This window comes from Triticum aestivum, chromosome 3B (assembly GCF_018294505.1).
Source record: "Triticum aestivum cultivar Chinese Spring chromosome 3B, IWGSC CS RefSeq v2.1, whole genome shotgun sequence".
Classification (NCBI taxonomy): Eukaryota; Viridiplantae; Streptophyta; class Magnoliopsida; order Poales; family Poaceae; genus Triticum; species Triticum aestivum.
The window spans coordinates 299,262,086-299,276,601 of record NC_057801.1 but is presented as its reverse complement, the minus strand read 5'-3'; positions in this window follow the sequence as shown (position 1 = coordinate 299,276,601).

Below are 14,516 nucleotides of genomic sequence, written 5' to 3'. Positions count from 1 at the left end.
AATTGACAACCTAGGGGTACACACACACCTTGTAAACTGAGAGAGAGGGAGTAGTATTTATTGCATATGCCAAAAGGAGTAAGGAGTAAAGTACTTGGCACCTGTATACCATGGAGGTGGTCAGGAATCGGGAGACTCACGCTGGTCGTAGCTCCACAGTTAAAATTATAATGACAAATCAAATCACAGGGCCCCACCTATCCAGCAGTAACTCACCGTCAAATCACACAGCCCTACGTTTGTAGCATCCTAATCCCTCATCTTCTCGCCTCTTTGTCGAACCGACTAGGCGGAATTGCCTTGCCTAGCGTGTGGAAAAAGCCTCGCCCTCGAATTTCCATTGTAATTTTTATCCATGGATTGCGCCATGGAGCAAGGCCTCAAGAATATTATTGTTTTGCAACTTAATCTAGTGGCACTATTAATTTGAGGCAATGTTTGGGAACCGCTAGTGCCATTGATTTTTTTATATATCGAAAGAGGGGGTTTCCTCCGATTTCATTAAAGAAACCCAACCATACAGAACCATTATCCAACAACATCTCACTGTAAGCGAGTAGTTATGCAACTACTACTAGAATGGAGTGAGTACTAGCATGAGACAAGTTCTCCACATAAGCTAGGCAGGTTGGGGGATGCAACACCAACTCGACCAAGTTTGGATTACAACCCAAATCCTACCACCAAAACATCAGGGGGGAAGATAGGGACTGGAAGAGCAAGCTTCAGCATCCCTGTATAAGCACCCCCGCCCTCTATCCTTGCGATGCACGGTACACCTCGCTTGCCACCTACTTGACCCTAGCTCCACTGATAAAAATGAATTAAAAGTACAGTTAAAATAGAGCGAGTGTCCTCTCTATCATTTCATTTTCAATGTAGATAAAGAAAGTGCTTCTCTTTGTTAGTATATGTTTCATCAAGTAGTCCCATTGTTAATGTTTAAGTGTTTCTGCAAACTGGGGTGCTTAATTTTAGTTGATCTGCACAAAAATAGAGATTGGAATGTCTCAAGGCCCCTCCTTGTACTATCGCTGTACACTGATGTTCATCATTGGTAGAAGGTGTATCAGGGAGAATTGGGTCGATTTCTAATATGAGGCCTACCGTATGAGGCGTCGCAGGGCCCATCTCGCCGTCACAACATGGCATACTATGATACTATCACAATAATTTATTGTATTTATTAGTGTATGTTTCATCAACTAGTGCCACTGTAATGTAATCACACTTTTTCATTATCTGTGCATATAGGGTTATTTAGCTGCATTTTTGTGAAACTGCACAAATGTACGAATGGAACCAACATATATGCAGAGTGCGAGGTGTGCCAAGTAAAAATTCCCGATACCAACCATGCTCCATGTAAGCATTGGCATCCACCACCACCAGTGGGATGTGTGGCGCTCTCTGTGGATGAATCTTCCTTGGCAGCAAATGCTCTAACCAAATAGTGGTAGCTTATATTGGCACTTTTCTAAGGAGTACTCTTTTCTAAAACAAGAACCAATCTATTTTTTTTATTTGTAGACTATGTTATACGTTGCAAAAATAATATAATTTGAAAGTACATTCACATCTGAACCAAGCGATACAAGTTTTTGAGATATACATTCACATTTTGCTTCAAATACATTACATGGTCAAACTTTGACCCAAAATACACAAAACAAAAAAGTACTTAAACCACCGCCGCTCCTCTCCTATTCCAATCTAAATCCAGCGCCGCTCCTCTCCTCTTCTGTTTCAAAACCACCGCCCCACCTCTCCTCTTCCAATCCAAAAGCCTCTCCCGTTCTAATCCAAAACTAGCGCCGCTCCTCTACTCTTCCATTCAAAAACTACCGCCGGCGAGTGAAGGTGCTGTGGAGAAGTAGATCGATGGAGGAGTACCACTGATACATGCGGATTGCAGACGGCAAACCTGTGAAGCTAGCTAGGATTTTGGAGATACAGTACTTGTTTGACAACAAGGAACACCTAGCGGTGACAGCAACATCCATGGCCAAATATCTGCAACAAAGCGAAAAGGCGATGATACCTCCCGAAGCGAAAAGGCGATGCTACTCCTCTAGGCCATGGAGCAAACAGATTCACCGAATCCGATCATGAGGCAGCGGTGGTGGTAGTATCGATCCAAGATGGAGCATCCACAAGAGAGTGAAGGATCGAGCATCTACATGGTACCTTTTTGAGGGTGTCATGCCAGAGCGGGCCGGTCAAGTCTTCTTTGACCAAACCCAAATACAAGAGGAGAAAAGCAGTTGGCCCGACGATGCTTCCACGCCATCCTCTCCTTCGCCGTTCACATCGCCTCATGGGGCGGCTGTCTACCTCCGAGGAATAGGTGGGGACTGCTGAGGGAGTCCTGGATTAGGGGGTATCCGGATAGCCAGACTATGTACAACGTCCGGACTATTGAAGCGTGATGATACAAGACCCAAGACTTCGGCCCGTGTCCGGATGGGACTCTCCTTTGCGTGGAAGACAAGCCTGGCGATCCGGATATTGTGTATCCTTCCTTGTAACCGACTCCATGTAAACCCTAGCCCTCTTTGATGTGTATATAAACTGGAGAGGTTGGTCCTTAGAAGGCCGATCACAATTACAATCATACCATCATAGGCTAGCTCTTAGGGTTTGGCCTCTACGATATCGTGGTAGATCTACTCTTGTACTACCCATATCTTCAATATTAATCAAGTAGGAAGTAGGGTTTTACCTCCATCGAGAGGGCCTGAACCTGGGTAAACATCTGTGTCCCATGCTTCCTGTTACAATTAGCCTTGATGCACAGATCGGGACCCCCTACCCGAGATCCGCCGGTTTTGACACCGACATTGGTGCTTTCATTGAGAGTTCCTCTGTGTCGTCACTGCAGGGCTCGATGGCTCTGGCTGTAGGCCAAACTCTCCGACTTGGCGGCTTTATCATGGCCACCCCATCGGTGGTAGCGCCGATGATGGCCTCTCGGGTCATCAATCATAACCTTCATGTCAGTTCGGAACTCGCCGAACAGATAGATCCGATGGAGCTCTCCTCCCTCAATGAGCTCTTGGATCGCATCGCCGCTTTGGGAGTCGCTACGGACTACGACCAGATCGGGCTTAGACTCGACCAAAGTGACATCAGATCCCCGCCGGCCACCCATGAGATAGCGGTAGTGGAGGAACCTCACACGGACCGTGCCTCGACTTTGAGGATGAGTTGTGTCCGGATCACCGAACTCCCTGAGCCGAAGACCTGCTCAAAGGAAGACATGACCGAGGTCCCAGACTTAGAGTCGGGCATTGGGCCGAAGAAATTGGGCGACACCCCGGATCCCGAGCTGTCAGGCTCGGAGCCTCCCACACCCCTGGGTGTTAGATCGGGTCAGAATCCGGATTCAGCTAACGACACCCACCAGTACTTAAACCGCCTCTCCCACATCAGGCAGGAGCCCCAGGAGACTGTACATCGCAACTGGGCCAGATTCCTCCTTGTGCTTAACAATGTCAAGGACTGCCGCGAGGAGAATATAGTCTTACTCTTCTGCAAAAACTTCACAAACAAAGGACTCCTTAATGCTATATAGTACGCTTCGCGGATTTGGCAATTATAGTACAGAAATACTATGTGATGGAAAGCGCCTGGAAAACCCAAACAGAATTTTGGGACAGTACGATTCTCACCAAGACCTTTGTCCGAACTAAACGGGCAAACTCCCGTAAGTCGGCCGATCCTGTCCCCAAGAGACCAAAGCACACCCCAGGGCGGGGATCCGTATTGAAAGAATGGCTCAATGTACCATGTAAACTCCACAGCACTCCGGACACGACACCAACTCATAGCCTTAGAGCATGTTGGATACTCCGGCAGGTTACAAAAAGTGGTGAGGATCTTCTTGCAAGCCATAAAGCAGAACAACATCCCGCCAACGAACACAATGCGGTATTGACTGTCTTCGAGACTTTCGCCTCAAACAATAGGCGCAAGCGAGCTCATCGAAGCCCCACTGAAACTTGCCATGTGGCCAAGATAAACCCCTAGAACGACACTGCTATAACTTTGAATGCCAGTGATGAGCCTCGATTCCAGGCTGTCCGGCCACCTGCCGCTCTGGTCCTTAGCCCAATCATGGACGGCTTCCGGCTCGCCAAGGTACTCTTGGACGGCGGAAGTGGATTGAACTTGATCTATTTAAGAAACGCTCAACAAAATGAAAATTGATAAAGGCCACATTGAGAAAACCGGCACCACCTTCAGGGGAATCATCCCTAGTCAGGAAGCGCGGTGTACGGGAAAAATCACACTCGATGTGGTATTCGGCACCCCAGAAAATTACAAGTCTGAAGAAATCACCTTCCAAGTGGCTCCTTTTAGCAGCGGATACCACGCCCTTTTAGGGCGGGACGCATTTACGAGCTTTCAAGCCATACCCCCTTACGGGTACATGAAGACTAAAATGCCCAGGCCCAATGGAATCATCACTCTAGCCAGTGATCCGGACGTCACACTCTGCGCCGAAAACAAAAATGTAGCACTGGCCTTGGAAGCATTATCCGAAGCCCTAGTAGCCGAAGAATTAACAACGCTACGGGCCACTGTGGACAGGACGACGTGATACTCGACAAGCGACCCAAGTCCACCTCATTTAAACGCGCAGACGAAATAGTCAAATTCCAAGTCCATCCAACGGACCCCACGAAGACAGCTTCCATCGGGACACCGTTGAGCCCCATAATAGACGCCGCACTATGAGACTTTTTACGCGAGAATTGGGATATTTTCGCCTGGCACCCATCGGACATGCCGGGCATCCCGCGTGGACTTGCCGAGCATAGCCTTAACATACTAAAGGGATACAAACCTGTCAAACAGACCCTAAGGCGATTCTCAGAGCCCAAATGACAAGCAATGGGGGAAGAGCTAGCCAAGCTACTTGTAGCCGGATTCATCAGAGATATTAAACATCTGGATTGGCTAGCAAGTTTGGTAATGGTACCAACGAAGGAAAAATCCTTGCGCCTATGCGTCGACTTCAAAGACCTCAACAAGGCTTGCCCCAAGGATCCCTTTCCCCTCCCTCGCATCAATCAAATCATCGATGCCACAGCTGGACACGACTCGCTGTGTTTTCTCGATGCATACTCTGGATACCATCAAATAAAGATGGCAGAGTCTGACCAAGCTGCAACAGCTTTCATAACGCCATATGGCCCTTTTTGCTTCAGCACTATGCCTTTCGGCTTAAGAACGCCGGCGCAACCTATCAACGCCTTATTCAAACATGCCTAGAAAAACAAATCGGCAAAACAATGGAGGCATACGTGGACGATGTGGTCATAAAAACAAGACACGTCGAAACCCTAATAGACGACTTGAGGCTTACATTCGTTAACCTCTGGACATACGACATCAAGTTGAATCCGGAAAAATGCGTTTTCGGCGTCCCCTCGGGGAAACTGCTTGGCTTCATTGTTTCCAATAGAGGAATTGAAGCGAATCCTGCAAAAATCCGAGCTCTGTCGTAGTTGGCTATACCAACAGACCTCAAGCACATCCAGAAAACTAGCTGGATGCGTGGCCGCTTTGAGCCGCTTTATCTCCAAGTTAGGAGAAAAGGCATTGCCTCTTTACCTTCCTCCTTCGGTGCACCAAACACTTCGTATGGACGGATGCAGCTGTGGCCGGACTCGATGAAATAAAGACCTTACTGGCCAGTAATCCAGTCCTAACAGCGCCAAATATCAGCGAGCCTATGCTACTATACATAGCGGCAACACATCAAGTGGTAAGCGCGGTGCTCATTGTCGAATGAGAGGTGGACGGATACAAATTCCCGCTTCAAAAGCCGGTTTATTACGTATCCATGGTCCTCACCCCATGCAAATCCCGATACTCACACTATCAAAAAAATAGCATACACGGTCTTCATGGCATCTCGGAAGCTGCAACACTACTTTCAAGAGTGTTCGATTACGGTGGCCTCCGAAGTACCACTCAACGACATAATAAATAACCGCGATGCTATGGGTCGGAATGCTAAATGGGCTATCGAGCTCCTTCCGTTCGACATAATATACAAACCACGATGATCCATTAAGTCGCAAGTACTGGCCGACTTTGTCGCCGAGTGGACAGAAGCCGAACTCCCTAAAGAGTATGACACATACTCAAATTGGATCATGCACTTCGACGGCTCTAAAATGCTGGCCGGATTGGGAGCAGGGGTAGTCGTGACGTCTCCCACCGGAGACACGGTCCAGTACGTCCTTCAAATATTATACACAGACTCCAACAATGCAGCCGAATATGAGGCCCAGTTGCATGGTCTTCGGATGGCAGTCTCTATGGGCATTCAACGCCTGGAAGTGCGTGGGGATTCGAACCTCGCAATATCACAAATAAACGGGGACTTTGATGCCAACGATCCGAAAATGGCGGCCTACCATAATGTCGTCCTCAAAATGTCAGCTCGGTTCGAGGGGCTCGAATTCCTCCATGTGGCTCGAGAAAACAATCAAGCGGCGGACATCCTCGCCCACGTTGGCACCAAACGCGACCCTGTCCCAGCTAACATATTCCTGGAAAGGTTGTTCAAACCATCCATGGCATGGGAAGGGGAGTCCGGAAATACTAGCACGGATCTGAACATACCCCCAGATCCCGAACCATCAGACACAATCGGAGGCTCTGCCACCGAAATAACATCTTCGGACCACGAAATCATGGCCGTAATCGCCCCGTGGACTGAGCCTTTCTTGGCCTACCTAAATAGGCAGGAGCTCCCCGAAGACCAAAACGAAGCACGCTGCATAGTCCGGCGTTCTAAAGCTTACCGGAGTGCTCCAAAGATGCATCTCCGAATAGGAAGGGCGGCAGCTCTTGGCTAAAATCCACGCTGGACTGGGCGGCCACCACGCCGCGGCTCGAGCACTAGTCAGCAATGCCTTCCGCACAGGCTTCTACTGGCCGACGGGCCGAGCAGACGCACGGACCTTGTCCAACATTGCGTCGGTTGCTAGCTCTTCGCCAATCAGAGTCATATACCCCCTATCGCTCTCCGAACAATCCCCATAACTTGGCCCTTTGCGGTCTGGGGGCTGGATATGGTCGGACCTCTTAAAGGGGGAAGCCATAAGAAAAAATACTTATTGGTCATGGTGGACAAGTTAACCAAATGGATAGACGCCAAACCAGTCAAAACGGCCGAATTCGGACCAGTAATAGACTTCATATCCAAGGTCGTACACCGCTACGGTGTCTCCCACTGCATCATAACTGATAATGGCTCAAATTTCACAACCGATGAAGTGAAAACTTTGTGCGGAAAAATGGGCATTAAGCTTGATTACGCTTCCTTCTATCATCCGCAAACAAACGGCCAGGTAGAGCGGGCAAATGGTCTCATCATGAGCAGCAACAAACCTAGACTAGTGCGATCCTTGACAGAGTCGGATACGCACTGGGTCGAAGAGCTCGACTCCGTACTCTGGGGGTTGCGAACCACGCCGAATCGCACTACCGGATATACACCATTTTTTATGGTATACAGCGCGAAGGCAGTACTACCCTGCGACATAATACATGATTCGCCACACGTACGCATGTACGAAGGGAAGGAAGCCGAGTTAGATCGGCAGGACAAGTTGGATGCCTTGGAGGAGGAACGCGATGTCACAAAAGCCCGTTCCACATTCTATCAGCAGCAGGCTCGACGATATCAAAGCAGAGAAGTGCGGGCCAAAACTTACAATATTGCGAGCTCGTTCTACGCCTACCGGAGAAGAAGAAGGACAAACTCAAACCCAAGTGGGAAGGTCCCTTGGTCATTGACAAAGTTCTCACCGGAGGAGCGTACTGCTTACGTAATGCATCCGATAACAGACTCGAGCCGAATCCATGGAACGCGGCCAGACTCCGGAGATTCTACGCCTAACGCCGAACTCAGTGTTCGTCTCCTTACTCCCTCCCTTTTACTTATGCTCCACCCCACTTTTCCTTTCTCGACCTTTTTTCTCTTCACACTTAATACAGTGCGGACTCCCGGATTACTCCGGCCACACTATGTGTGTAAGCAATACCTGGGGGCTTCCTCTACGGAAGCTAAAAATAATCACGCAAAAGGCTTTTTGTCCGTCACATATGAGTTCTTTTTTTTTCATATGTCCCTTTTCTTCACCGTTATATGCATCAATATGACTTAAGATGTGGCCAAGCTGGGTTGCCTGGCTCTTGTGTTTATGCCCTACGTTCCTGGTAATTCGGCTAGGGCATAAGGGGAGCACCTCTGCGATTGTTACTGCCGGTTCAGCCGGATGTGTACCTCAGACTGGGTGAAGCAGAAAGCTAGTTTCCTTAAGAGAATATTCGATCGGTGAACAAAAGACGCATTAGTTTATTACAACATAAAACCCCAGAAGTCTTGTATCCTGCGCCATCGTTCCTAGTCCGGACATGTGCATTACCGCATGCATACCCGGGGAAAGGAACCCCTAAATGAACTATTCTCCCTGGAAGATGTTTATTACTATCCATGTAATATAACATAACTAGTTGGGTACTTGTCTGTTCAAGCACTTATGACCCCTATGCCTGGTCTCCACGCATACCCCGGTTTTATATAACTGAGCGGGTATTCGGACACACCCCGGACTGTAGGATCCGGGGGCTGACGCGAAAAGGTCTGCCATGAGAAATAATTTCAATCCGGCTAGGGGCTACTTATGCCCATTAAATTACACAGTCACTTGGACTGACTATATTCCTCCTATATACCATCTAACAGGCTATCTAGCTTACAATCCTGTTGAGAATACTTAGCGGCTAACGCTACCTGGTCCTATACCAGACTTACGGGAATTTCTTGCCCATCGGGCCCCGCCGGTCCTACTTCGGCCATATGGTTCGGGTCCAGCTTGGTGTAGCGCATCTTCACCATTGCCCAGGCTTCTCTTGCACCTTGTCGGCATGCTGATATCTTCCACAGACGAAAGCGCCGCCGGGCTCCTCGAAGCAGGTCCGCAAGCTCCCCCATGCCATTCGGCAGGAGACTTGATGGCCACAAGGCCTGAGCAACGCCGTGCATCACCCGCCGAGCTCGCTCGTGCAACTGTGAAAGTTCTTGCAGTAAATCACTTGCAGATGAGGGCATCTCCTCTTCAGGGCGACCCATCAACATTCCTGCAAGCAAAATTCTTTCAAAATACTTCCTCGCCGAACTATCATACAGTTCATTAGGGCACTCACCATAAATGCCGCGTCGAAGCCTTTTGTTCTCCTTCACGGAGTCCGCCAGTTGAGAACGAACGTCTTTTAATTCCACGTCCAGCCGAATATTGGCATCTTGAAGATTGTTCTTCTCTTGCTTCACTTGCGTAAGGATGCACTCGCCAGCCTTTAGCTGCATTTTGAGATGCGAGTCGTCATCCGTTATGCTCTCCGGATTCACCCCGGAATTGTCTGCAAAATTTTGTGTTAGAATAGTCATACCAACCATTTACTAACTGGTACATCTGCGTACAATTGCGACCAATGTTACTAGAGGAGGCCTTCTGGGATTCCTCTAACTTGGCAACCGCGTCCATCCGCTAGGCCTTACATTCCTCCAGCTACCGAGCCAATTGTTCATTCTTATTTACAAGGACCTATGCATAAATTGATCCTTGAAACAGTTGTTCCATCTATTTCAAGTCTCGGAGGCTACTGTTATACATACTTATCAAAGCTACTTACCCGTATATCTTTGGTATACTAGTTCGTCGCTCGGGCAAGCCCGCCATGAGCAGCTCGGACATATGCGTCTGCCGAATTGAAGGCGTTAAATGCCTCTTCGAAAAAGATGTTGTTCCGAAGCACGGCCCTCTGGCGCCGGTGATTCATGGCACTCTCCACTTTGGAGTTTATGGCCGAAAACATATCCGCATCCTCTGTCGGAGAACTAGGTGGAAATGGCCTCATGTCCGCCTCTGCTCTCGAAATTGGTTCTTGAACCCGGCTGGTGGAGGCGTGATTGGCGGGATCCCCGGATATAGTCCGGCTGTTTCTCTTCCTGCCATACGCAAAGGGCACTGTTATATTTCAAATACTATAATCGCAGGGCGGGTCAACCCTCACCACCTTCCTCTTGAGCCTGCCCGATCCGGACGCCTGTGGCTGACGAGTCCCTAGGGGCTCAGCCCCGTGCTCCGACTGTCGTCTCTGCAAACAGCACGAAGCCTCAAGGGTAAAGCAGAATACCTGAAGGAAGTCCTTTTCGGAGGATAGGGTTTTTTAGTTTGACTTACACACGACACAGGGAGCAGTCCGGGATAGTCGGTCATAATGGCCACTGAGGCACCATCCCAGCTCGCTTGATAAAATACCCCATTGACAAGCTCCACGGTAATATCCGGATCTTCTTTTAGTCTGGGATCCAGGGCCCTTCTGGGGTCCTCTGGCTGCGGGGAGGGTTGAAGATTCCTTCTATAGCCCTCCTCAGTTCCTGCTCAGAAACATCGATGCAGGAAATCTTAGCAGAAGAACGCTAAGGTAGGTGAAACAGGGAAAGGAATCGTGACTTACCCACTCTAGGGGGTTGTACATAGAGTATCCGTCCCGCGGTTTAATGCGAAGGAATTCCTCCTCTTCCCCTTTGTATAAATCGGACAAAATCCTTGCCAAAGCAGGGGCAGAGTCTGGACCCTTATGGCCGCAGTGGGTGGCGTCATCATCCCCGTTGAAGTGCCACATGGGCTTCCCCCGATATTGAAGTGGTTGTACTCCCCGCATTATGCATATTTCCATGACCTCGACTATCGTCAGTCCGGATTTGGCCAGTAACTTTATCCTGCTCATCAGGAACTGTATTTCCCTCGTATCCTCTTCTTGAGGGCCCAGGGGGCGCCAACTTAGGCGTGCCCTCTGTGGGGCGTTACTGAACTTGGGGAGACCTGTCCGGACTGGATCCGGAAGGGGAACATCGTCAATGTAAAACCACTCTGAAGGCTAGTTTTCGGGTGCCTTCTTAGGAGTGCCATACAGGTATCCGGTCTCGGCAATGCGCCACACTTCAGCCCCACCCACTTGACATAGGGATTCTCCCTGGGTGCAGGGGACAAGGCCGAACAGCTTCCTCCATAATCTGAAGTGAGGTTCGCAACCTAAAAAAAGCTCGCAAAGGGCGAGTTACCCCACTATATGTAGGATGGAGGCAGGGGTAAGATTGTGCAACTGGAGTCCGTAGAACTCCAGGAGCCCGCAAAGAAACGGGTGGATGGGAAACCCGACGCCCCTTAGAAAATGTGGGATGAGACATATATGCTCCTCTGGAGATGGATTTGGAGATCCCTCCACTTGTTCCCCTCCGTCATAAGTAGCTATTCCGGCTCGGACAGGGACCATGAAGGCCGGTGGGAGAAACCCTTGGTTTTGTAACTCTATCAAACGGCTATGTGGGACTGAACACTCTCCCCAATCCCCTGACTTAGAACAAGGAGGGCGAGAAGAAGAGCTGCGACGGCCAGCCATGTTGGAATGGTTTTTCGCGGAGCGCTCTATTGGATGATATCTCAGGGAGGGAGAGTGAGGTTTGGATCTGAGAATCCCCATCCCTTCAAATAGGCGTCAGCCCGGAGGATTGAGGGTGTCAAATGCAAAAATGCCTTGGCTCCTCGCATTCGCTCGACACGTGGAGATGGTCATTATTGAGGCACTGAAGCCGAGGAGCACATCATTGATTGGAGGTCGGACACTATTCTTCGTAACATGTACTTTGGAGTATTCGGAGAAGGAACCCGCCTTGCAATGCCGAAGACAATACTGCACGCCGGACGAATTGTCATTGAAGCCTGGTTCAGGGGCTAGTGACGGAATCCTGGATTAGGGGGTATCCGGATAGCCGGACTGTGTACAATGTCCGGACTATTGAAGCGTGATTATACAAGACCTAAGACTTCGGCCCGTGTCCGGATGGGACTCTCCTCTACGTGGAAGACAAGGTTGGCGATCCGGATATTGTGTTTTCTTCCTTGTAAGCGACTCCATGTAAACCCTAGCCCTCTCCATTGTCTATATAAACCGGAGAGGTTGGTCCTTACAAGGCCGATCACAATTACAATCATACCATCATAGGCTAGCTCTTTGGGTTTGGCCTCTACGATCTTGTGGTAGATCTACTCTTGTACTACCCATATCTTCAATATTAATCAAGCCGGAAGTAGGGTTTTACCTCCATCGAGAGGGCCCGAACCTGGGTAAACATCTGTCTCCCTTGCTTCCTATTACCATCAGCCTTGACGCACAGATTGGGACCCCCTACCCGAGATCCGCCGGTTTTGACAACGACAACTGCCCCCCCAACCCAATAGTTGGGCAGGTTGTGAATTGTCAGGAGGAGCTTAGGATTGTTAGTATTTGCAGGTTCTGAATTGTGTTTCATGTTGTGTATTTCGAGAGTACTTTCAGATATGAATGTCTTTTGAATTTCAGATCTGCAGTATTGAGCATATGAAGTATTTTATGAATTCTACTGATCTATTTTTAGCACTTAAAAGAGAAGTTTCATATAAAAGTGTAGACAGTGTGATTCTCAGAGAAGAAACTACAGGTTTCAGTTTCAGATAAGAAACTGCAAGTTTCATAGGTAGAGCATTCATATTAACACGCCCTTTTCAAGCAGGGATAAAATCATGTTGGAAGTTTTATTCATGGTCAAAAATGGAACTACCAGCCAGTTAAGGTTATGAGGATCAACATTCATGCATAGCATATCTTAATATGATGCACAATCAAAAAGATATACTATTTTCAAAAGGCGCACACAATGTCAAGTGTGCGACAAATAGAGAAAACGAGGGACGAAGTTTTGGCAAGTGTTGGACGTGGTGTGCATAGATGATAATGGGTAACCACATGTAAAGAATGGCAGAGGCAAAAAATCTGGAGATAATTTCACTACATTAGGTGGAATCGAACCGGGGTGAAACAGCAGGCGGGTAGTGTCACTTGGCAACTGGGCTAGTTCAGTTGTTTCGGTAGAAATAAGGCACAACATCTACCACTATTGTACCATGCCTTCCCCGGCTCCGGTGGTTCATTCTCGTCCTCCACCTTTGTGCGCTCGCCGAAGCGCCGCTGTCTGCCATTGTGAACATGCTGAACAAATCAGAGGAATCTGGAGAGGACTGTACGTGAAGAGGCGGATAGTCGGGACCCACCAGGTCTATGGCCGTACGCAAGCAAGTGCCTCATTGAAAAAATAGTTCCTCCTAATGCTGTACTGACGTTGGGGCCCACGGGTTTGTCAACATAGTTTATATTTTTTGGTTTCTTCAATGTAGTTACTAAAGGAGATAAATTTACAACGAAGCTGGGGAGATGGCAGATATCATTTATTATTAGTGGGCCAACAAGTATCAGCTGGGTTGTGGGATGCCCTTTCTAGGATTTCTTTTTAAGATGCGCATCCCATGACATGCCGGTTTATATTTTCTTGAGGGCCGCCATGTATCGACCGGCTTATGGACCTCCCATCCTAGGTTTCTGAAACATCCGCAGCCCAACTTATGTTTTTTTTGAAGAAAACATAGAAGTCTGTTCTATTTTTCTATATAAGAATAGGAATATCAAGTCCAACTTATGTTTCCCTTCTAACTATATTATATATATTTATTTATTTTATATGTTATTATATATTATTGTTATTGTATACATATATTTAACAGATACTTACATATATAACAAAACAATATCCTACGTCTTATTAACTTATAAAATTAATTTTTAATAAAATCCTGGATTTTTTACATTAAGGCAACGAAAATCCTAGTAATTGGGTACAAAAGCTTGGTAAGATTTAAGGACCAATGTAATAATAAAGCACTTATTATTTAAATATATTTACTACAAAACGCTTAGCCCCTTTTTTTATAACATTGCTGCGCCCAACCCATCATTAATTATAATTAGAACCAGCCTAACAAAATCATGTATTTCGAGAAAGTGCAAATGGGCGGTATTTTTTTCGGAAAAAATAAATGGGCCGCATGGACGCTACATTATTTTTTCAGCCAACCCAGCAAATTCTTGTATGTCGAGAAAGTGAAAATGGGCTGTAGTTTTAAAAAAAAGGGCCACATGGACGCTACATTATTTGTTCACCCAGCCCTGCAAATGGATTGTAATTCTAAAAAAAAGACCAAATGGACTGTAAATTCTGAAAAATGGGTTGAATATGTGCCACATTTTTGGAGGCTGAAATGTGGGCCAATAGGTGGAAGCCAACACAAGTTGTTGTCAACTTAGTAAACAAATGATTCTGACATCGATAGCCATTGGATTTACATCCAACGACCGGCATCCATCTTCAATCTCTCGTCTTCTTCCTCCAGCGCCACCAGGACCACCTGCTCCCGCCTCCTGCTAGTACCAGCTCTGCTTAGCACGCTTCGCTTTGAAGCGCTACCTCACCGCTAGCCAGGCCATCCCTCAACCCCTCCACACCTCATGTTCTTCTCCACCGACTGCCGAACAACGCCACACCAGAACTAGTTAAC